The sequence below is a fragment of the Martes martes genome (genome assembly GCF_963455335.1).
Source record: "Martes martes genome assembly, chromosome: X".
Classification (NCBI taxonomy): Eukaryota; Metazoa; Chordata; class Mammalia; order Carnivora; family Mustelidae; genus Martes; species Martes martes.
In genome coordinates, this window is record NC_137897.1 from 77,005,679 (window position 1) to 77,027,978 (window position 22,300).

Sequence of the window (22,300 nt, forward strand, 5' to 3'; positions counted from 1 at the left end):
GATCTTTATATCAAGGGTTGAAATACAAAATAGACCAATGAAACTCATTTTTCATGTAGTGTAGTATATTCTTGAAGGCATTTATATCACAAAATAGTTCTTTAATAAGTCAAAGGAAGGGGGCATCTGGGTGGTTCAGCGGGGTAGACAAGTGCCTCAGGTCATGATCCTGGCGTCCTGTAATCCAGCGCCACCTAGGGATCCCGCCCAGTGTGGAGTCTGCTTCTCCATCTGCCTGCTGCTTTCCCTGCTTGTGCGCACTTTCCGTCACCCCTCCCCCTTCAAATAAATAAAATCTAAAAAAATAATAATAATAATAATTCAAAGGAAAAATTCCTTTTTTGGTAACTAAAATAGCTGAGTAACTGTTTTGAACCATATAGCTAATGTGAATTATGTCATTAACTTTCCTTGTGATAGCTGCTAGAAAGCTCAGAACCAATTTTACAAACTTACCTCGAACAACTATGAACTTTATTGGCATATGCCGATCTTTCTGTTATCTTAAATAACCATATTCTCTATGAATCCCCTAATTATTTCTACCTTGTGCAGTAACACTGAAAGCTGCTTCAAAACGTTTTTATTATTATTATTTTTAAAGCAATCTCTACACCCATTGTGGGGTTCAAACTCAAGATCCTGATATCAAGAGTCTACCTTGGCAGAGGTAGACTGACTGAGCCAGCCAGGCACCCCTCAAAACTTTTTTAAAAAGAATCAGAGAGGCACCTGGGTGGCTCAGTCAGTTAAGCTGCTGCCTTGGGCTGAGGCCATGATTCCGGAGGCCTGGGATAGATAGTCCCATGTCGGGCTCCCCTCTCCATGCGGAGCCTGCTTCTCCCTCTCCCTCTGCCTTTTGCTCTGCCACAATCTCCCCCTGGTTGTACTCTCTTTCTCTGTCAAATAAATAAATGAAATATTTTTAAAAGAGAGAGAATCACAGAGGTGCCTGGCTGGCTCAGTCAGTAGAGTGTGTGACTCTTGATCTTGGGAGTCCTGAGTTCAGGCTGCACTTGGGTGTAGAGATCACCTTAAAAATATTAAAAGAGAGTCAGATATAAATAATAGATAAATAAAAATACTCTGACAGAATTGTTATGGGGAACATCCCTTTAGGTAGAGGAAGGGAACATAGTAACTCCTCACCGTATAAATTCAATCATCCAACAAATGTTAGTTGAAAATCTCACATGCCAGACTTGATTTTAAATATTTATTAGATTCTTAAAATATGATAAGAGTTTCATGGAAGGAAGCAAAAATTACCCTTAAGATACAGGCATACATATATGTAATTTTTCCTTTATTGCCAGATTTCCAGCCCCTTCTTAAGGAAGAAGGGGATGAAATGTGCAAGAAGGAAAAGAGCATGAAAATTGTGGCTTCTCTTGCTGGAAGAGAGCTGATCCAAGAAGTAGCATGATGTACAGATAAAAATCTGTCGTATGTGTATTATCATATTGTCAAATACATATAGAATATATTTCCGGGCTCTGTTCTGTCATGTTGCTGTCTTTCTAATCAGTTCTTCTGGACCCCATCCTTTCCCCCAACTATGACTTTGACAGTTTCATCATTGTAGCAAATATGCAGTTGCATGTATTCCTTCAACAGAAATGTACTGAGTTACATGCCAGAAACAATTCTAAGGTTAATAATAGCTAACATTCACTGAGCACTCATTAGATGCTAAACTCTTTGCTAAGCACTTTGCATGTATTATTTCATTTAACCTTCACAATTGCTCTGTGAGTTTGGTGTGACTATGATTCTAAGTTTTTTTTCCCCAGATAAGTAAACTGAGATTTGGAAAGGTTAATTAACTTGACCCATGTCACACATGCAGTAAATGGTGGAGCCAATATGTAATTTAATCCCAGGTCCCTTGACTGCGTGGATGTTTACAAAGATTTCCCCTACACAATTAGATGTACAGTTATTCCCCCATTGTCTGCACCCTCCAGCCCCTAGTAACTTCTGTTCCACTTTCTGTTTTTATGAGTTTGCCTATTCTAGGTACTTTATATAAGTAGAATCATATAATATTTGTCCTTTTGTATCTGGATTCTTTCACTTACTCATACAATGAGTTGGGAAGTATTTTCTCCGTGTATATTTTGGAATAGTTTGAGAAATGTAGGAGTTAATATGTTTGATGTTTGGTAGAAATAATCAGTGAGGCCATCTGATTCTGAGTTTTTCTTTGTTGGGAGATTTTTGATACTGACTTAATCTCCTTATTGGTAATAATTCTGTTCAAATTTTCTATTTCATTATAATTCAGTTTCAGCAGCTGTGTGTTTCTAGGAAATTTTTCCATTTCATCTAGGCTGTCCTACTTGCTGATATACAACTGTTAATAGCATTCTCTTATAATCCTTTTTATTTCTGTAAAATCGACAGTAATGTCCCCAGGTTCTTTCTGATGTTATTAATTTAAGTCTTCTCTTTTTTTGTCTTAGCCTACCTAAAGATTTTTCAATTTTGTTGTTATTTTCAAAGAATCTACCTTTGGTTTCATTGATTTTCTCTATTTCTATTTTCTATTTTATTTATCTCTGTTCTAATCTTTATTATTTCCTTCCTTCTCTTAGTTTAGGTTTAGTTTGTTCTTCTTTTTCTTATCCCTTAAAGTTTAAAGTAAGGTTGTTGATTTAAAATGTTTCTTTTTTTTTAAAGATTTTTGTTTATTATTTGACAGACAGAGATCATAAGTAGGCAGAGAGGCGGGAGGCGGGGTGGGGGAAGCAGGCTCCCTGCTGAGAAGAAAGCCCAATGCAGGGCTAGATCCCAGGACCCCAGGATCATGACCTGAGCTGAAGGCAGAGGCTTTAACCCACTGAGCCACCCCAGCGCCCCTAAAATGTTTCTAAATGTGTTTTTAGCTGAAACTTTACCTCTTACCACTGCTTCTGCTACATCCCTTAAGTTTTATTATGTTGTGTTTTCATTTTCATTTGTCTCAAGTTATTTTCTAATTTTCCTTGTGATTTCTTCTTTGGTCCAATAGTTATTTATTCTTCCAATCTTTCTGCCTTTTTGACTGAAGAATTTAATCCATTTGCATTTAAAGTAACTTCTAATAAGGAAGGACTTCTGACATTTTGCTATTTGTTTTCTACATGTCTTAAAGGTTTTTTTGTCCCTGATTTCCCTTTGTGTTTAGTTCATTTTTTGTAGTAACTCTTTTTTGTTCCCTTCTCATTTCCTTTTGTGTATATATTCTATAGATATTTTCTTAGTGCTTACCTTGGGGAATACATATAACATCCTAAAGTTATGAAAATCTAATTTTAATTGATACTGACTTGACTTCAATTGCATAAAGAACTCTATTTCTATTCATAGCTCTGTCCTACCCTTTATGTTCTTAATGTCACAAATTATACCTTTATATATTGTGTGTTCAGAAACATAAAGTTACAATTATTATGTGTCTTTTAAATACTGTACAAGATGAAAAGAGGAGTTACAAACCAAAAATATGATAATACTGGCTTTTGCATTTCCTTCTGTACCTTTGCTTTGTTCATTATTTGATCATATGGCTTTGAGTTACTGTCTAATGTCCTTTCATTTCATCCTGAAGGACTCTGTATCATTTCTTGTAGGGCAGGTCTACTAGTAACAAATCAGTTTTTTATTTATCTAGGAATGTCTTAATTTCCACTTAATTTCTGAAGTGTAGTTTGACAGATACAGAATTCTTGGCTGACAAGTTTTTTTCCAGCACTTTGAATATGTGACCCATTGCTTCTTGGCCTGTAGATTCATGTACTTCACCAAATCTGGGAAGTTATCAGCCATAATTTCTTCAAATATTCTTTATTCCCCCCCCTTTTCTCTCCTCTCTCCCTCTAGAAATCTCATTATGTATATGATAATATGTTTGATAGTGTCACACCAATTTCTTAGGCTCTATTAATTTTTCTTCATTCTTTTTCTTCCTGCTCCTGAGAGTGGATAATCTGGATTGATCTATCTCCAATTTCACTGACTCTTTCTTCTTTCCTAAATCTTGCTCAAACTTTCTTTTTTTCTTTTTTATTAATTTTTTAATTAAAAATTTTTTTAATTTAAATTCAATTAATTAACATATAATGTATGATTGGTTTCAAAGGTAGAGGTCAGTGATTCATCAGTCTTATATAATATCCAGTGCACATTACATCACATGCCCTCCTTAATGTCCATCACCCAGTTACCCCGTCTCCCCACCCCCTTCCCCTCCAGCAACCCTCAGTTTGTTTCTTATGATTTAGAGTCCCTTATGGTTTGTCTCCCTCTCTGATTTTGTCTTATTTTATTTTTTCCTCTCTTCTCCTGTGATCCTCTCTTTTGTTTCTTTAATTCCACATATGAGTGAGATTATATGATAATTGTCTTTCTCTGATTTATTTCACTTAGCATAATACTTTCCAGTTCTATCCATGCCCTTGTAAATGGCAAGATTTCATCTTTTTGATGGCTGAATAATATTCCATTGTGTGAAACTGAGGGTTGCTGTGGGGTGGGGGGGAGGGATAGGGTAGCTGGGTTATGGATATTGGGGAAGCTATGTGCTATGGTGAGTGCTGTGAATTGTGTAAGACTGATGATTCACAGACCTGTACCCCTGAGGCAAATTATATATGTTAATAAAAAAAATTCATATATATATATATATATATATATATATATATATATAATACCACATCTTCTTTATCTATTCATCTGTCAATGGACATCTAGGCTCTTTCCATAGTTTGGCTTTTTGGACATTGGTGCTACAAGCACTGGGGTGAAGGTGGCCCTTTGGATCACTACATTTGAATCTTCGGGGTAAATGCCCAGTAGTGCAATTGCTGGGTCATAGGGTAGCTCTACTTTCAACTTTTTGAGGAACCTCTGTACTGTTTTCCAGAGTGGCTGTACCAGCTTTCATTCCCACCAACAGTATAAAAGGGTTTCCCTTTCTCCATACCTTTGCCAACATCTGTCACTTCCTGACTTGTTAATTTTAGCCGTTCTAAGAGGTGTGAGGTGGTCTCTCATTTTGGTTTTGATTTGATTTCTAGGAAATTTTTCATTTCACTTATTGTACTTTTCAACTCCAGAATTTTTTTGGTTCATTTTATAATTTCTATCTCTTTATTGATAATCTCGATTCCATTTGACATTGTTCTACTAGTTTCCTATAATTCTTTGCTCTTGGCTTCCTTTAGCTCTTTAGACATATTTAAGACCATTGATTTAAAGTCTTTGTCTAGTAAATCCAATGTTTCTTCAGGGAGCTTCTTCAGGAAGTTTCTATTAATTTGTTTTTACCTGTGAATGGGTCATACTTTCTGTTTTCTTGCATGCCTTGCAATTTTTGTTGAAAACTGGATGTTCTAAATATTATCATATGGCAGCCCTTGAAATATTATTCTCCCCACTCCCCAAGGTCTTTTTTTGCTTCTTGGTATAGGTGGTTGTTGTTTGTTTGTTTAATAGTCTAACCTATTTTTGTAAATTCTCTGTTCTGGAATATGGCCAATGAAGCTTGTATTCAATGAAGCTTAGTGGTCAACTAGTGTTTTGATAGAATTTCCTTAAATGTCTGGAGTCAAGAAAAGAAAAACAGAAGAGGAAAAGAGAAAGGAAAAAATACTCTCCCAAATTTTGCAGACTGGCTCTGTGTTGGGGGACTCTTTCAGTGCTTAGCCAAATTCATTTACAATTCTATGTTAGCCTTCAGTTCTTGCTCACACTAATCCTGAAGATCAGCCAGAAGTGAAAGCTTAGGACTTCTCAGGCCTTTTCTGAGCATGTGTGCAGCTCTGGGCATGCATGTCGCTTTCTCAATTTCCCAACATGAAAGCTGTTAAAAACTCTTTATTCTCCCACATATTTCCTTTCACAGCCTTTTCTATCTCAGACTTTTCAGCCTATCTATTGGTTGTCCTGATTATTTTTTTAAAGATTTTATTCATTTATTTGACAGAGAAAGACACAGCGAGAGAGGGAATACAAGCAGGGGGTAGTAGGAGAGGGAGAAGCAAGGCTTCCCACCGAGCAGGGAGCCTGATGGCTCGATCCCAGGACGCTGGGATCATGACCTGAGCCGAAGGCATACACTTAGTGACTGAGCCGCCCAGGTGCCCCAGTTGTCCTGATTATTATCCCCTTCCCAGGCTGCTCCAGACAATACTTCTGCCTTTAAATGCTTTTAGCAAAAGCTACCCAGGAAGCCCTGAGAATGCTCTAAGTCAGGTGAAATAAAGGCAAGCCCTTACACCAGCCGTTGAGGGAGCCACTAGTCCGGTTGAAACACCCAGTCACAACCTTTGGGAATAAGGTCCATATTGCTCCCTCTGGTGGTATCAACTACTGCCAGGAGTACATGCAGAATGTCATCTTCCTGGCTGCTGGGGACCTGGGGAGTGGGAAGTTGCTAGGCAGGTGATCAGAAACACCACTGCACTCTTTTACTTTAACATAGCCACTTCTTTTCAAGTAAGCTTTTCTCTGCCTTTTTAAAGGTTTTCACTGGATTCCAGAGTTCCACAAAAGTTGACAGTTTTTTTCATCTAATTAGTTGTTTTGTGGAAAGATGGAACCCTGGAATTCCCTAGTTTGCAATTTTTGGTGATGTCACTCAACAAGCATAGTTGCTGTAAATTTGTTATTATCTTCCAGAGTTCTTATAGAGCTGATTTTGAGAGTGTTTGCCAGTTTGTTTCCTGCTTTTGTGATCAGAAGGATTTGGGAGTTTCCTACTCTGTCATTTTTGCTGATGTCACTCAAACACAGGAATTTTTTGTATCTGGACAAATTGCCCATCCCAGTATTTCATACCACCAGAGAATCATTGCTGAAAGGAAACAATGTCTGGCCACTCTGACTTCTATATTGGCTTAGTATTGGTTTTCAGCCCCAGCATTTTCAATGGAGGAAGCTCTGTCTGAAAGAAGATAGGACTTATTAAAATGACCAGCAGCACTTCTTTTAGAGCAATCTCTACGTTTTTAAGAAAAGATTATTTAGGGGCACCTGGCTGGCTCAGTCAGAAGATCATGCAACTCTTGATCTTGGGGTTGTGAGTTCAAGTCCCATGCTGGGTGTAGAGATTACTTAAAAATAAATGAACTTTTAAAAAATAATAAAAAAAAAGTTATTTAAATTTTCTTCTCTCCCTCTTGCTTTCTTTCCATTAGCACATTTTCTTCCTTTTACTTGTCTGTATTTTCCTGTTTCTTTGTGGTTAACATGCACGTTAATTTTATAATCAGAAAAAAATCGAGCTTTTTCAAAGACAGGTAAATATCTTGTTTCATAAATGGAATAAAAGAAGTTTCGTGAATGTGATAGGAAAACATCAAAGCTCCTTACTAATGCTCATGAGGAACGGTTACATTTTTCAATTGTCTTTTCACCTGAGGAAAAATAAAAATAGTTGCATATTACTTTATTATATTACAGTGTTCTAGATTTGATAGTTAAGAATTTTTCAGCCTTTCTTTAGGTCATGGTGGTCATACATACCTGAAGGAATGGCTCTGGTGGGTTGAACTAATAATATTCAGGAGGCACTCTTCAGTTTATAACCTTTTGGAATTATTTAACCCAATGCTCATATTAAAAAAAAAAGAATTTATTTTTTTCAGAGATCACAGTCAGGTTTAGAATAAGCCAACAGTGATTCAGGATTTCTCTTTTTCTCAGGTATTTTCAGTAAATTCTCATTTCCTCCCATAATTACCTGTATACTCATATACACAGAAATAGTCACATAAACATAACTTACTTTTCTATAATAAAAAATTATCTCAAGAGTCTGTTTCTGTCTCTGTCCTACACTCAGATCCATGTAAGTGGTGTTTCTGTGTAGCTAAGTCAAAAGCAAATTTAACTTCAGCTCTCACTGACTTGACATAGTTGAGTCTCACTGTTCAAGGCCTACACTATGGGTAAACAACTTTCCCAGAAAAGGTCTCCAAATGAGGGAGCATTCTGGGAACAAATAATAGAAAGAGATAAGGATAATGTTGATGTCAGACTCTAGAAATTGAGACTGTGAACCTTTCAATAAAATCCTGCCTTTTTGGTCTTCTCTTCTGGCAGAAGCAGAGCTTTCTTAATCATAGTGAAATCAAAATTAAATGCTTATCTACTACTCATTTCTCCAGAATACATGATGTATTTTCTCCTCATTTACTAGCCACTTGCACATATTTGCAGATACTTTGATTGGTGGGTCATAACATGTTAGAAATTATCAACCTAAAAAAAACTATCAATCTCGGCTCACTGGAATAATGATAACTACTAGAGTATCAGTAAGAACTATCTTATTTTATAGCCACTGTGGGATTTATTTAATTGGGAAAAAACATAGCACTAGAATTTTGTAGATGTTAAGAGTTTATATAGCACAAGTGTATGTATAAGAGCTTTTGATTCTTGGGACGCCTGGGTGGCTCAGTGGTTTGAGCTGCTGCCTTCGGCTCAGGTCATGATCTCAGGGTCCTGGGATCGAGCCCCACATCAGGCTCTCTACTCAGCGGGGAGCCTGCTTCCCTCTCTCTCTCTCTGCCTGCCTCTCTGCCTACTTGTGGTCTCTCTCTGTCAAATAAATAAATAAAATCTTAAAAAAAAGATCTTTTGATTCTTTACATGGGCTGGACTTCACTTGAAGAAGTATAGTGTATGTAAAAATAGTACAGATAAGCCAAGTTTTGTTTATAGTCATATTCCCTCACTTAGTCATGAACTTTATGTCTCCCTTGCAATGGGAATTGGAAGAGCTACCAATTTTGTAGCCTGTGCCTTTGCCCTAGGGCACACTGAGTATATTAGTCATGTAAGCAGAATTAAAATGCTTTACCTGGGACTTCTGTTAGCATCATCATAATGTTTACTCCACCTTTCTCATTCTTATTTTTAATTTTTATACTCCCAAATTAGTTCTGATAGTATTTTACTTCTGCCAAAGTTGGTATTTTATTATCCTTATCTCTTTATTTAGGGGAAATTTTAAATTTTAGAGTGTTTGGAAAATACTATATATTTCAACATATATTTGCCCTTATATAAAGCCCTCCAACTATAACATTACTGAAATTGTTAATCCTACAGTAACATTTCTTAATTTATCTGTCTTACATGCTCTTTGATGTTTCTTACTTTGTTCCTAGGACCATTTTTATTCCTATCAGCCGTTTTTATTCCTATCAAAATACTAGACAGAAATCTATATGGTATAAGGAAATTGTGGTGGCTTTGGTCATTTTTACCAAGAATTTTTTCCCAAGAATTGCCTAGCCTTTATTTGGTTTATTTACTTTTTATCTGTTTCACTCTAGTTCAATTTTATCTTCCTACTTTTTGAATGAATAATTGACTGTGCATGGAGGGATGGTCTGCATCCAAAGTGTTCTGGGCTCTACAGTAATAGTGATCTGTGCCCAACAGGGGAAGCAGAATTCTACTTGTCACAGATGGTGGAAAAGCTGAAAGATCCAGATACTGACTGAAGAAAATAAAACATAATTTCCAGTTAAAAATCACTTCAAAATTTTTTCAAGTTAAACTATGACCAAATATGGTTTATTCTGGTAATGTGGGTGGTTAGATATAAGAAAATCTATCATCATAATCCATTATACCACCAAATTAAAGGAGAAAGCCTTATGATCACATTCATAGTGAAAAGGAATTTGATAAAATTCTGCAAGAATTCCTAATAAAAGTAAAAGAGGCATAGAAAAAGCCTAAATAATAAGAGTCTTTTTTACTGGGAGCTTGGGTGGCTCAATCATTTAAGCAGCTGCCTTCCACTCAGGTCATGATCCCAGGGTCCCGGAATCGAGTCCCACATAGGACTCCATGATTAGTGGGGAGTCTACTGCTCCCCCTGCTTGTATGCTCTCTTTCTCCCAGTCAGATAAATAAATAAAATATTTATTTTTAAAAAAGAGTCTTTTTTTTTTTAACCAAAAACCAACAACGAAGAGTATCCTAAGTAGCAAAATACAAAGCATTTTGTTTAAAAGCAGGAACTATACAGGTTGGTGGCTCAGTCAGTTAAGCGTCTGACTCTTGGTTTTGTCTGAAGTCACGATTTCATGGGTCATGAGATTGAGCCCACATGGGGCTCTGCACTCAGTGGGGAGTCTGCTTGAGATTCTTTCCCTTTGTCCCTCCCCCGACTTGTTTTCTCTCTTTCTCTAAAATAAATAAATATCTTTTTTTAAAAATCAGGAACTATATATTCCTACTATTGTTATTATTCAACATTATTTTAGATATTTTGTGCCTTTACTGTTCAATATGAGAGCTACTATTCACATGTGGTTATCTACATTTAAATTAATTAAACTTAAATGAAATTTTCAATGTAGTTCTTCGGTCTCAGTAGGCACATTTAAAGTGCTCAGTAGTTAATGTGTCTAGTTGTTACTGTATTTGACAGCACAACTTTAGAATATTTCCATCCTCACAGAAAATACCACTAGACAGTGCTGTTCTAGAGAATGAAATAAGATAAGAAAATCTGTGTATATACTGTGAAAGGAGATTAAATTTTTTTTTTTTGGCTAATGTATACTTATATACATAGCAAACCCAAGACTTCAGTAACAAAAACTCTATAATTAATAAAAGAATTTGGATTCAAGATCAATACACAACAATAAATAATTTTCTATACCATAGCTATACATACCTAGAAATGGAAATGAGAAAAATATCACAGTTACGGTAGCAGAAAAAAAGAACCCCTAAGCCAAACAAATGAATACATATACTGCATGATTTCACCTATATGTGGAATCTAAAAAGTCAAGCTCATAAAAACAGAGAGTAGAATTGTGGCTCCCAGGGTCTGGGGAGAGGATGTTGGGTAAATGCAGAGATGCTGGTCAAAGAGTTCAGAGGTTTATTAATGTAGGATGAATATGTTCTGGAGATCTAATGACTAGCGTGGCGACTATAGTTAGTAATACTGTATTGTGTTCTTGAAATTTACTAAGAGATTTATTTAAGTTTTAATGCAAATTCCAGTTAGTTACTATACAGTATAATTTTAGTTTCAGGTGTACAATATAGTGATTCAACACTTCCATATATCACCTCGTGTTCATCACAAGTGCACTTCTTAATCCCCATCACCTAGTTCACCCATTCTCCCCCCACCTTCCCTCTGATAGCCATGACTTTATTTTCTACAGTTAAGAGTTTGTTTCTTGGGGCACCTGGGTGGCTCAGTGGGTTGAGCCTCTGCCTTTGGCTCAGGTCATGATCTCAGGGTCCTGGGATCGAGCCCCACATCAGGCTCTCTACTCAGTGGGGAGCCTGCTTCCCTCTCTCTCTCTGCCTACTTGTGATCTCTTGTCAAATAAATGAATAAAATCTTAAAAAAAGAAGCTGTTACAAAAATAAGAATACTGTATTTCTAAGCCCCATTTTCTGCCTTCCTTATTTTGTACAGTATTTGATTCAACAAAATTGCTCAGCAGGGAACCTGCATCCCCCTCTCTCTCTGCCTGCCTCTCTGCCTACTTGTGATCTCTCTCAGTCAAATAAATAAATAAAATCTTTTTTAAAAAAAGGAGTCTGTTTCTTGATATGCCTCTCTTTATTTCCCTTTGCTCATTTGTTTTGTTTCTTAAATTCCACATATGAGTGAAATCATATGGTATTTGTTTTTCTCTGGCTGACTTATTTCACTTAGCATAATGCTCTCAGTTCCATCGATGTCATTGCAAATGGCAAGATTTTATTCTTTTTGATGGCCGAGTAATATTCCAGTGTGTGTTTGTTTCTGTGTGTGTGAGAGTATGTGTGTGTAACACATCTTCCTTATTCGTTCATCAGTCAGTGGGTACTTGGGCTGTTTCCATAGTTTGGCCATTGTAGATAAGGCTGCTATAAACATCCTGGGGCACATGTATACCTTTGATTTAGTATTTTTGTACTCCTTATGTAAAACCCAGTCGTGCAATTGCTGGATCATAGGATAGTTCCATTTTTAACTTTTTGTAGAAGCTCCATACTCTTTTTCCAGAGTGGCTGCACCACTCAGCATTCCCACCAACAGTGCAAGAGGGTTCCCCTTTCCCCACATCCTCACCAACACCTGTTTCTTGTGTTGTTGATTTTCGACATTCTGACAGGTATAAGGAGATAGTTTTGATTTGTATTTTCCTATGATATATGATGTTGAGCATCTTTTCGTGTCTGTTTGTCTTCTTTGGAAAATTGTCTATTCATGTCTTCTGCCCATTTTTAATCAGATTAATTGTTTGTTAGGGTGTTGAGTTTTATAAGCTCATATAGATTTTGGATACTAACACTTCATCAGATATGTCATTTGCAAATGTATTCTCCCATTCCACAGGTTGCCATTTAGTTTTGTTGATTGCTTCATTTGTGGTGCAGAAGCTTTTTATTGTGACAGAATCCCAATAGTTTATTCTTGCTTTTGTTTCTCTTTCTTCAGGAGACATATCCGGAAAGAAATTGCTACAGCCAAATTCAAAGCCATTACTGCCTATGATCTCCTCTAGAATTTTTATGGTTTAGGTCTCACATTTAGGTCTTTAATCCATTTTCACTTTATTTTTCTGTATGGTGTAGGAAAGTGGCCCAGGTTCATTCTTTTGCATGTTGCTGTCCAGTTCTCCCAACACCATTTGTGAAAGATACTGTCTTTTTCCCATGGGATAGTCTTTCCTGCTTTGTCAAAGTCTAATTGACCTTATAGTTGTGGGGTTTTTTTCTGGGTTTTCTATTCTGTTCACTAATCTATGTATCTATTTTTGTTCCAGGACCATACTGTTTTGATCACTAAAGCTTTGTAATATAACTTAAGTCCAGAACTTTGATGCCTCCAGTTTTGTTTTTCTTTTTCAAGGTTACTTTGGCCATTTGGAGTCTTTTGTGGTTCCATACAAACTTTAGGATTGTTTGTTCTAGCTCTATGAAAAATGCTGTTGGTATTTTGATAGGGATTGTGTTAAATGTGTAGATTGCTTTGGGTAATATAGACTGTTTTCCCCCCTTTTTAATAACATATAATGTATTATTTGTTTCAGGGGTACAGGTCTGTGATTCATCAGTCCTACACAATTCACAGCACTCACCATAGCACATACCCTCCCCAATGTCCATCCCCCAGCCATCCCACCCCTCTCACCTCCCTCCCCTGCAGCAACCCTCAGTTTGTTTCCTAAGATTAAGGCTGTTATGGTTTGTCTCCCTCTCTGGTTTCATCTTGTTTCATTTTTCCCTCCCTTCTCCTATGATCCTCTGCCTTGTTTCTCAAATTCCTCATATCAGTGAGATCATATGATAATTGTCTTTCTCTGATTGACTTACTTCGCTTAGCATAATACCCTCTAGTTCCATCCATGTCTTTCCAAATGGCAAGATATCATTTTTGATGGTTGCATAGTATTCCTGTGTGTGTGTGTGTGTGTACGTGTGTGTACACACCATATCTTCTTTAAAAAAATATTTTATTTATTTATTTATTTGAGAGAGAGAGTGCAAGTGAGAGAGCAGAAGAAGAAGGAGCAGCAGAGGCAGAAGGAGAAGCAGGTTCCCCATTGAGCAGGGAACCTGATGTGGGGCTTGATCTCAGGACCCTGGAATCATGACCTGAGTCAGAAGGCGGTCACTTAACCAGCTGAGCCGCCCTGGCGTCCCTATATCACATCTTCTTTATCCATTCATCTTTTGATGGACATCTAGGCTCTTTCCACAGTCTGGCTATTGTGTACATTGCTGGTATAAAGATTCTGGTGCACTTGCCCCTTCGGATAACTACATTTGTATCTTTAGGGTAAATATCCAGTAGTGCGATTGCTGGGTTGTACGGTAGCTCTATTTTCAACTTTTTGAGGAAACTCCATACAGTTTTTCAGAGTGGCTGCACCAGCTTGCATTCCCACCAATGGTGTAGGAGGGTTCCCCTTTCTCCACATCCTCGCCAACACCTGTCATTTTCTGACTTGTGAATTTTAGCCATTCTGACTGGTGTAAGGTGGTATTTCACTGTGATTTTGATTTGTATTTCCCTGATACCAAGTGATGTTGAGCACTTTTGCATGTGTCTGTTGGCCATTTGGATGTCTTCTTTGCAGAAATGTCTGTTCATGTCTTCTGTCCATTTCATGATTGGATTATTTGTTCTTTGGGTGTTGAGTTTGATAAGTTCTTTGTTGATTTTGGATACTAGCCCTTTATCTGATATGTCATTTGCAAATATCTTCTCCCATTCTGTCGTTTGTCTTTTGGTTTTGTTGACTGTTTCCTTTGTTGTGTAAAAGCTTTTTATCTAGATGAAGTCCCAATAGTTCATTTTTGCCCTTGATTCCATTGCTTTTGGTGATGTTTCTAGGAAGAACTTGCTGCTTCTGAGGTTGAAGACTTTGCTGCCTTTGTTCTCCTCAAGGATTTTGAGGGATTCCTATCTCACACTGAGGTCGTTCATCCATTTGAGTCTATTTTTGCATGTGGTGTAAGGGAATGGTCCAGTTTCATTCTTCTGCATGTGGCTGTCCAATTTTCCCAAAACCATTTGTTAAAGAGACTTTATTTTTTCCATTTCCAAGATTAGTTGACCATAGAGTTGAGGGTCCATTTCCGGTCTATTCTGTTCCGGTCTCTATTCTGTTCCACTGATCTATGTGTCTGTTTTGGTGCCAGTACCATACTGTCTTGATGATTACAGCTTTGTAATAGAGTTTGAAGTCTGGAATTGTGATGCCGCCAACTTTGGTTTTCTTTTTCAACATTCCTCTGGCTATTCAAGGTCTTTTCTGCTTCCATATAAATTTTAGGATTATTTGTTCCATTTCTTTGAAAAAAAGTTGATGGTATTTTGATAGGGATTGCATTAAATGTGTAGATTGCTCTAGGTAGCATAGACCTTTTCACAATATTTGTTCTTCCAGGGGAGCCTGGATGGCTCAGTTGTTAAGCGTCTGCCTTCGGCTCAGGTGGTGATCCCAGAGTCCTGGGATTAAGCCCCTTATTGGATTCCCTGCTCTGTGGGGAGTCTGCTTCTCCATCTCCCTCTCATGCTGCTGTGTTCCCTCTCTCATTGTCTCTCTCATTGTCTTTCTCTCATTGTCTCTCTCTCTCATTGTCTCTCTCATTATCTCTCTCTGTGTGTCAAATAAATGAAATTTTAAAAAATCTTTTAAAAAAATATTTGTTCGTCCATGGGGCACCTGGGTGGCTCAGTAGGTTAAGCCTCTGCCTTCAGCTCAGGTCATGATCTCAGAGTCCTGGGATCAAGCCCCGCATCGGGTTCTCTGCTCAGGGGGGATCCTGCTTCCCCTTCTCTCTCTGCCTGCTGCTCTCCCTACTTGTGATCTCTCTCTATGTCAAATAAATAAATAAAGTTTAAAAAAAATATTTGTTCTTCCAATCCATGAGCATGGAAAGTTTTTCCATTTATTTGTGTCTTCTCAATTTCTTTCATGAGTACTCTATAGTTTTCTGAGTACAGATTCTTTGCCTCTTTGGTTAGATTTATTCCTAGGTATCTTATGGTTTTGCGTGCAATTGTAAATGGGATCGACTTCTTAATTTCTCTTTCTTCTGTTTTGCTGTTGGTGTATAAAAATACAACTGGTGTATAAAAATAGAACTGAAATCTGTGCATTGGTTTTATATCCTGACACTTTACTGAATTCCTGTATGATTTCTAGCAGTTTTGGAGTGGAGTCTTTTAGGTTTTCCATGAAAAGTATCATATCATCTGCAGAGAGTGAGAATTTGACTTCTTCATTGCCCATTCAGGTGCCTTTTATTTCTTTTTATTGTCTGATTGCTGAGGCTAGGATTTCTAGTACTATGTTGACCAGCAGTGGTGACAGTGGACAGCCCTGCCATGTTCTTGACCTTAGGGGAAAAGCTCTCAGTTTTTTCCCATTGAGAATGATATTTGCTGTGAGTTTTTCATAGCTGCCTTTTATGATATTGAGGTATTTACCCTCTATCCCTACACTGAAGAGTTTTGATCAAGAAAGGATACTGTACTTTGTCAAATACATTTTCAGCATCTATTGAGAGTATCATATGGTTCTTGTGCTTTCTTTTATTAATGTATTGTATCACATTGACTGATTTGTGGATGCTGAATCAAACTTGCAGCCTAAGAATAAATCCCACTTGGTCGTGGTGAATAATCCTTTTTAATGTACTGTTTATCCTATTGGCTAACATTTTGGTGAAAATTTTTGCATCCGTGTTCATCAGGGATATTGGTCTATAATTCTCCTTTGTCTTTGTCTGGTTTTGAGATCATTCTCCTTTGTCTTTGTCTGGTTTTGAGATTAAGATAATGCTGGCCCTCATAAAATGAATGTGGAAATTTTCCTTCCATTTCTATTTTTTGGAACAGTTTCAGGAGAATAGGAATTAAGTCTTCTTTAAATCCTTGGTGGAATTCCCCTGGGAAGCCGTCTGGCCCTGGGCTCTTGTTTGTTGGGAGATTTTTGATGACTGCTTCAATCTCCTTACTGGTTATGGGTCTGTTGAGGTTTTCTATTTCTTCCTGGTTCAGTTTCAGTAGTTTATATGTCTCTAGGAATGCACCCATTTCTTCCAGATTGTCAAATTTTCTGGTGTATAGTTGCTCATAATATGTTCTTATAATTGTTTGTATTTCTTTGGTGTTGGTTGTGATCTCTCCTCTTTCATTTATTATTTTATTTGGGTCCTTTCTCTTTTCTTTTTGATAAGTCTTGCCAGGGGTTTAACAAACTTATTAAATCTTTCAAAGAACCAGGTCCTAGTTTCATTGATGTGTTCTACTGTTCTTTTGGTTTCTATTTCATTGGTTTCTGCTCTGATCTTTATTATTTCTCTTCTGGATTAGGCTTTATTTGGGTTTAGGCATTATTTGCTCTTCTTTCTCCAGCTCCTTTGGGTGTAGGGTTAGGTTGTGTATTGGAGACCTTTCTTGTTTCTGGAGAAAGGCTTATATTGCTATATACTTTCCTCTCAGGACCACCTTTGCTGCATCCCAAAGATTTCAAAGAGTTGTGTTTTCATTTTCATTTGTTTCCATGAATTTTTTTAAATTCTTTAATTTCCTGGTTGACCCATTCATTCTTAAGTAAGCTGGCCTTTGCCCTCCATGTATTTGAGTTCTTTCCAACTTTCCTCTTTGAGTTCTAGTTTCAAAGTGTTGTGGTCTGAAAATATGTAGGAATGATCTCAGTCCTTTGGTACCGGCTGAGACCTGATTTGTGACCCAGTATGTGGTTATTCTGGAGAATGTTCCATGTGCACCAGAGAAGAATGTGTATTCTGTTGCTTTGGAATGGAATGTTCTGAATATATCTGTGATATCTGTCTGGTCCATTGTGTCATTTAAAACCTTTATTTCCTTGTTGATCATTTTCTTAGATGATCTGTCCATTTCAGTGAGAGGGGTTTTTTTGGTCCCCTACGATTATTGTATTATCATCAATGTGTTTCTTTGATTTTGTTATTAATTGGTTTATATAGTTGGCTGCTCCCATGTTAGGGGCATACATATTAAAAATTATTAGATCTTCTTGTTGGACAGACCCTTTAAGTATGATATAGTGTCCTTCCTCATCTCTTATTATAGTCTTTGGCTTAAAATCTAATTTGTCTGATGTAAGGATTGCCACCCCAGCTTTCTTTTGATATCCATTAGCATGGTAAATTGATTTCTACCCCCTCACTTTAAATCTGGAGGCATCTTTGGGTCTAAAATGAGTTTCTTGCAGACAGTATATCAATGGGTCTTGTTTGTTTGTTTTTTTAATCCATTCTGATACCCTGTGTCTTTTGATTGAGGCATTTAGCCCATTTACATTCAAGGCAGCTATTGAAAGATAAGAATTTAGTGCCATTGTATTGCCTGTAAGGGGACTGTTACTGTATATTGTCTCTGTTTCTTTCTGGTCTACTACTTTTAGGCTCTCTCTTTATTTAGAGGACCCCTTTCACTATTTCCTGTAGGCCTATTTTGGTGTTTGCAAATTCTTTTAGTATTTGTTTGTCCTGGAAGCTTTTTATTTCTCCTTCTATTTTCAATGACAGCCTAGCTGGATATAGTATTCTTGGCTGCATATTTTTCTCATTATTGCTCTGCATATATCATGGCAGTCCTTTCTGGCCTGCCAGGTCTCTGTGGATAGGTCTGCTACCAATCTAATATTGCTACCATTGTAGGTTACAGACCTCTTGTTCCGAGTTGCTTTTAGGATTTTTTCTTTGTCTCTGAGACTTTTAAGTTTTACTATTAGATTATGGGGTATTGACCTATTTTTATTTATTTTGAGGGGAGTTCTCTGCATCTTAGATTTTGATGCTTGTTTCCTTCCCCAAATTAAGGAAGTTCTCCACTATAATTTGCTCCAATATACCTTCTGCCCCTCTCTCTCTCTTATTCTTCTTCTGGGATCCCAGTTATTCTAATATTGTTTCATCTTATGGTATCACTTATCTCTCGAATTCTCCCCTCATGATCCAGTACTTGTTTATCTCTCGTTTTTTAGCTTCTTTATTCTCCATGATTTGGTCTTCTATATCAATAATTCTCTTTTCTGCCTCATTTATCCCAGCAGTAAGAACCTCCATTTTTTAGTATACCTCATTAATACCTTTTTTTTTTCAACTTGGTTAGATTTTAGTTCATTTATTTCTGCAGAAAGAAATTCTCTATTACCTTTTATGCTTTTTTCAAGCCCAACTAGCATCTTTATAATTGCCATTCTGAACTCTAGTTCTGACATCTTACTAATGTCCATATTGATTAGGTCCTCAGCAGTTGGTACTGCCTCTTTTTCTTTTTTTTTGTAGTGAGTTTTTCCACCTTGTCATTTTGTCCAGAGAAGAATAGATGAATGAGAGAACAAAATGCTAAAAGAGTAACACTGACCCCAGTAAAATATACACTAATCAAATCAGAAGAAACCTGAAACTGGGGGGAGAAGAAAGAAAAAAAGAGAAAAAAATATTCAGTCTGGTAAATAGAACAGAGGCACACACTTGATTTTGGTTGTATTTTGGTCTGTTAAAAGAAACTGCCTCCCAACATTTTAAAGAAAGAAAAACATGTGTGTGTGTGTGTGTGTGTGTATACATACATACATATATGGGTGAACATGATGTGAAAGGATGGAATATGACTATAAAGATGAAAATTTAAAAAGATTTTTAAAAAGGAATTGATAAGAAGCTAGTTGAAAAGAGAAAAAATAAGGAGAGAATGTGATCAGGCTGGAGACTTGAACAAAGCCATATGCTAGATTTAGAGTATATTTTGGTCTATTAGAAGAAACTCTATCCCAAAAGTTTAAAGGAAGAAAAACTTATATGTATACAAAAAAAAAGGTTAAATATGATGAAAGGATAGAATATGAGTACAAAAATGAAAATTAAAAAGGATTTTTTTTTTTAAGATTTCATTTATTTGCCAAGAGAGAGAGCACAAGTAGGTAGAGCATCAGGCAGAGGTAGAGGGAGAAACAGGCGCCCTGCTGAGCAGAGAGCCCGATGCAGGACTCGATCCCAGGACCCTGGGATCATGATCTGAGGCGAAGTCAGATGTTCAACAAACTGAGCCACCCAGATGCCCCTAAAAAGGATTATAAAAAATGTATTGAAAAGATAAAATAGTTAAAATAGGTTAAAATAGGGGTGCCTGGGTGGCTCAATGGGTTAAAGCCTCTGCCTTCGGCTCAGGTCATGATCCCAGGGTCCTGGGATCGAGCCCCGCATCAGACTCTCTGCTCAGCGGGGAGCCTGCTTCCCTTCCTCTCTCTTTGCCTGCCTCTCTGCCTACTTGTGCTCTCTGTCTGTCAAATAAATAAATAAAATCTTTTTAAAAAATAGGTTAAAACAGGAAAGAGGAAAATTTTTTAAAAAAAGGAAAAATAGAAAAAGAAAAAATAACAAATATTTTAAAAATTTAACTTTGAAAGACTAAAGTATCATGGGAAAAGAGCCATGAAGTCTGTGTTGCATTCCCCTAGCCCTGGAGTTCCACTGTTCTCATTGATCAGTGGACTAGGTTTGGTTGGATGTTCTTGCTGATCTTCTGAGGGAGGGGTCTTTTGCAGTGATTCTCAAATGTCTTTGCCTGAGGGGGAATTGTATCGCCCTTGCCAGGGGCCAGGCTAAACAATCTGCTTGGGTTTGTTCTCAGGAGCTTTTATTCCCTGAATGCTTTCTGTATAGCTTTGGAAGATGGGAATGAAGATGGCAGCCTCCCAATCTCTGGCCCAGAGGAGCTGAGAGCTCAGGACTCCACTCCTCAGTGCACCCTCAGAGAAAAGCAATCAGTCCCTCCTGTCCCCCTGGTCTCCGGCTGCACTCCGAGCTCACCCAGCCTGTGACTAAGTGTTTCTATCTCTGGTGCACGGCCCCATTTGGAGTCTCCAAACCCAGCAGATTCCTGCAGTGCGCTTCCATTCCACTCTTCCCAGAGGAGGAAGGGGGGGTCTCCCTGATCTGCCACTTGTGGGGTCCCTGCTTTGCCACTGGTTGGGTCCGGGCTTGAAGAGCAGTGGCCTGACTGTGCCTCGGATCACCATTTAAGGTAATCCCAAGCTGAGACTCCACTCCTCAGCGCTGTCTCTGCAGCTGGCTTCCCTGCTCCAATACCTGGGAGCTCTGCCACATTCAAGACACCCCGGTCTTTTTGTGACCCTGCGGGTCCTGAGACCACACTGTACCAGTGCGGGCTCCACCCCCAGCTTAGCCTCTTGAGTGACGTCCCTCAGTGGAGCAGACTTCTAAAAGTTCTGATTTTGTGCTGTGCTGCTCTACCACTTGCCAGGAACTGCCCCCGCCCCCCCTGCCCCCTGTCTATCTTCCTGTATATATCGCTTCAGATTCAGTTCTCCTCACGTCCTACCTTCCAGAAAGTGGTCGCTTTCCTGTTCTTAGAATTGCTGCTCTTCTCTTAGATCTCCTGTTGAGTTTGTAGGTGTTCAGAATGGTCTGATAGCTATCTAGCTGAATTCCTAGGACCAGAAGAAATTTAGGTTTCCTATTCCTCCACCATCTTGCTCCTCCCTGGGTAGTATAGACATTTTAACAATATTTGTTCTTCCAATCCATGAGTATGGAATGTCTTTTCATTTCTTTTTGTCATCTTCAATTTCTTTCATCAGTGTTTTATAGTTTTAAAGGGTTTTCACTTCTTTGGTTAGGTTTATTCCTACACATTTTACCATTTTTGGTGCAATTATAAATTGGATTGATTCCTTAATTTCTCTTTCTGCTGCTTCATTGTCGGTGTATAGAAATGCAACATATTTCTGTACATTGCTTTTGTATCCTGCAACTACTGAATTCATTTATCAATTCTAGTAGTTTTTTGGTGGAGTTTTTAGGGTTTTCTGTATATAATATCATGTCATCTGCAAAACGTGAAAGTTTTACTTCTTCCTTCCTGATTTGGATGCATTTTATTTCTTTTTGTTGTCTGATTGCTGTGGCAATGACTTCCAGTACCATGCTGAGTAAAAGTGGTGAGAGTGGATATCCCTGTCTTGTTTCCTGACTGTAAAGGAAAAGCTCTCAGTTTTTCCCCATGGAGGATATTAGCTGTGGGCTTTTCATATATGGCCTTTATTATGTTGACATATGTTCCCTCTAAAACTACTTTGTTGAGGGTTTTTTTTTTTTTTGGATGTTGTACTTTGTCAAATGGCTTTTCGGCTTATATTGAGATGATCATATATTTCTTACCCTTTGTTTTTATTAATGTGATGTATCACATTGATTGATTCGTGAATATTGAACTACCCTTGTAATCTAGGAATAATTCCCCTTTGAGTGTGGTGAATGATTTTTTAAGTGTATTGTTGGATTTGGTTTGTTAGTATTTTTAAAAAATATTTTGTGTATTTATTTGACAGAGAGAGAGCACACAAGCAGGCCAAGCAGCAGGGAGAGGGAGAGGGAAGGAGAGGGAGAGAAGGAGGCTCCCTGCCGAGTAGGGAGCTCCACATGGGGCTTGATCTCAGGACCCTGGGATCGTGACCCAAGCTGAAGGCAGATGTTTAATTGACTGAGCCACTCAGGAGACCCTTGGTTTATTGGTATTTTATTGAAAATTTTTGCATCCATATTCATCAAGGATATTGGCCTATGTCCTCCACTCCTTTTTAGTGGAGTCTTTATCTGGTTTGGTATCAAGGTAATGCTGGCCTCAAAAAATGAATTTGGAAGTTTTTCTTCCTTTTCTGTTGTTTGGAATAGTTTGAGAATAGGTATTAATGTTTCTTTAAATGGGTAGAATTCACCTACAAAGCCATTTGACCATGGACTT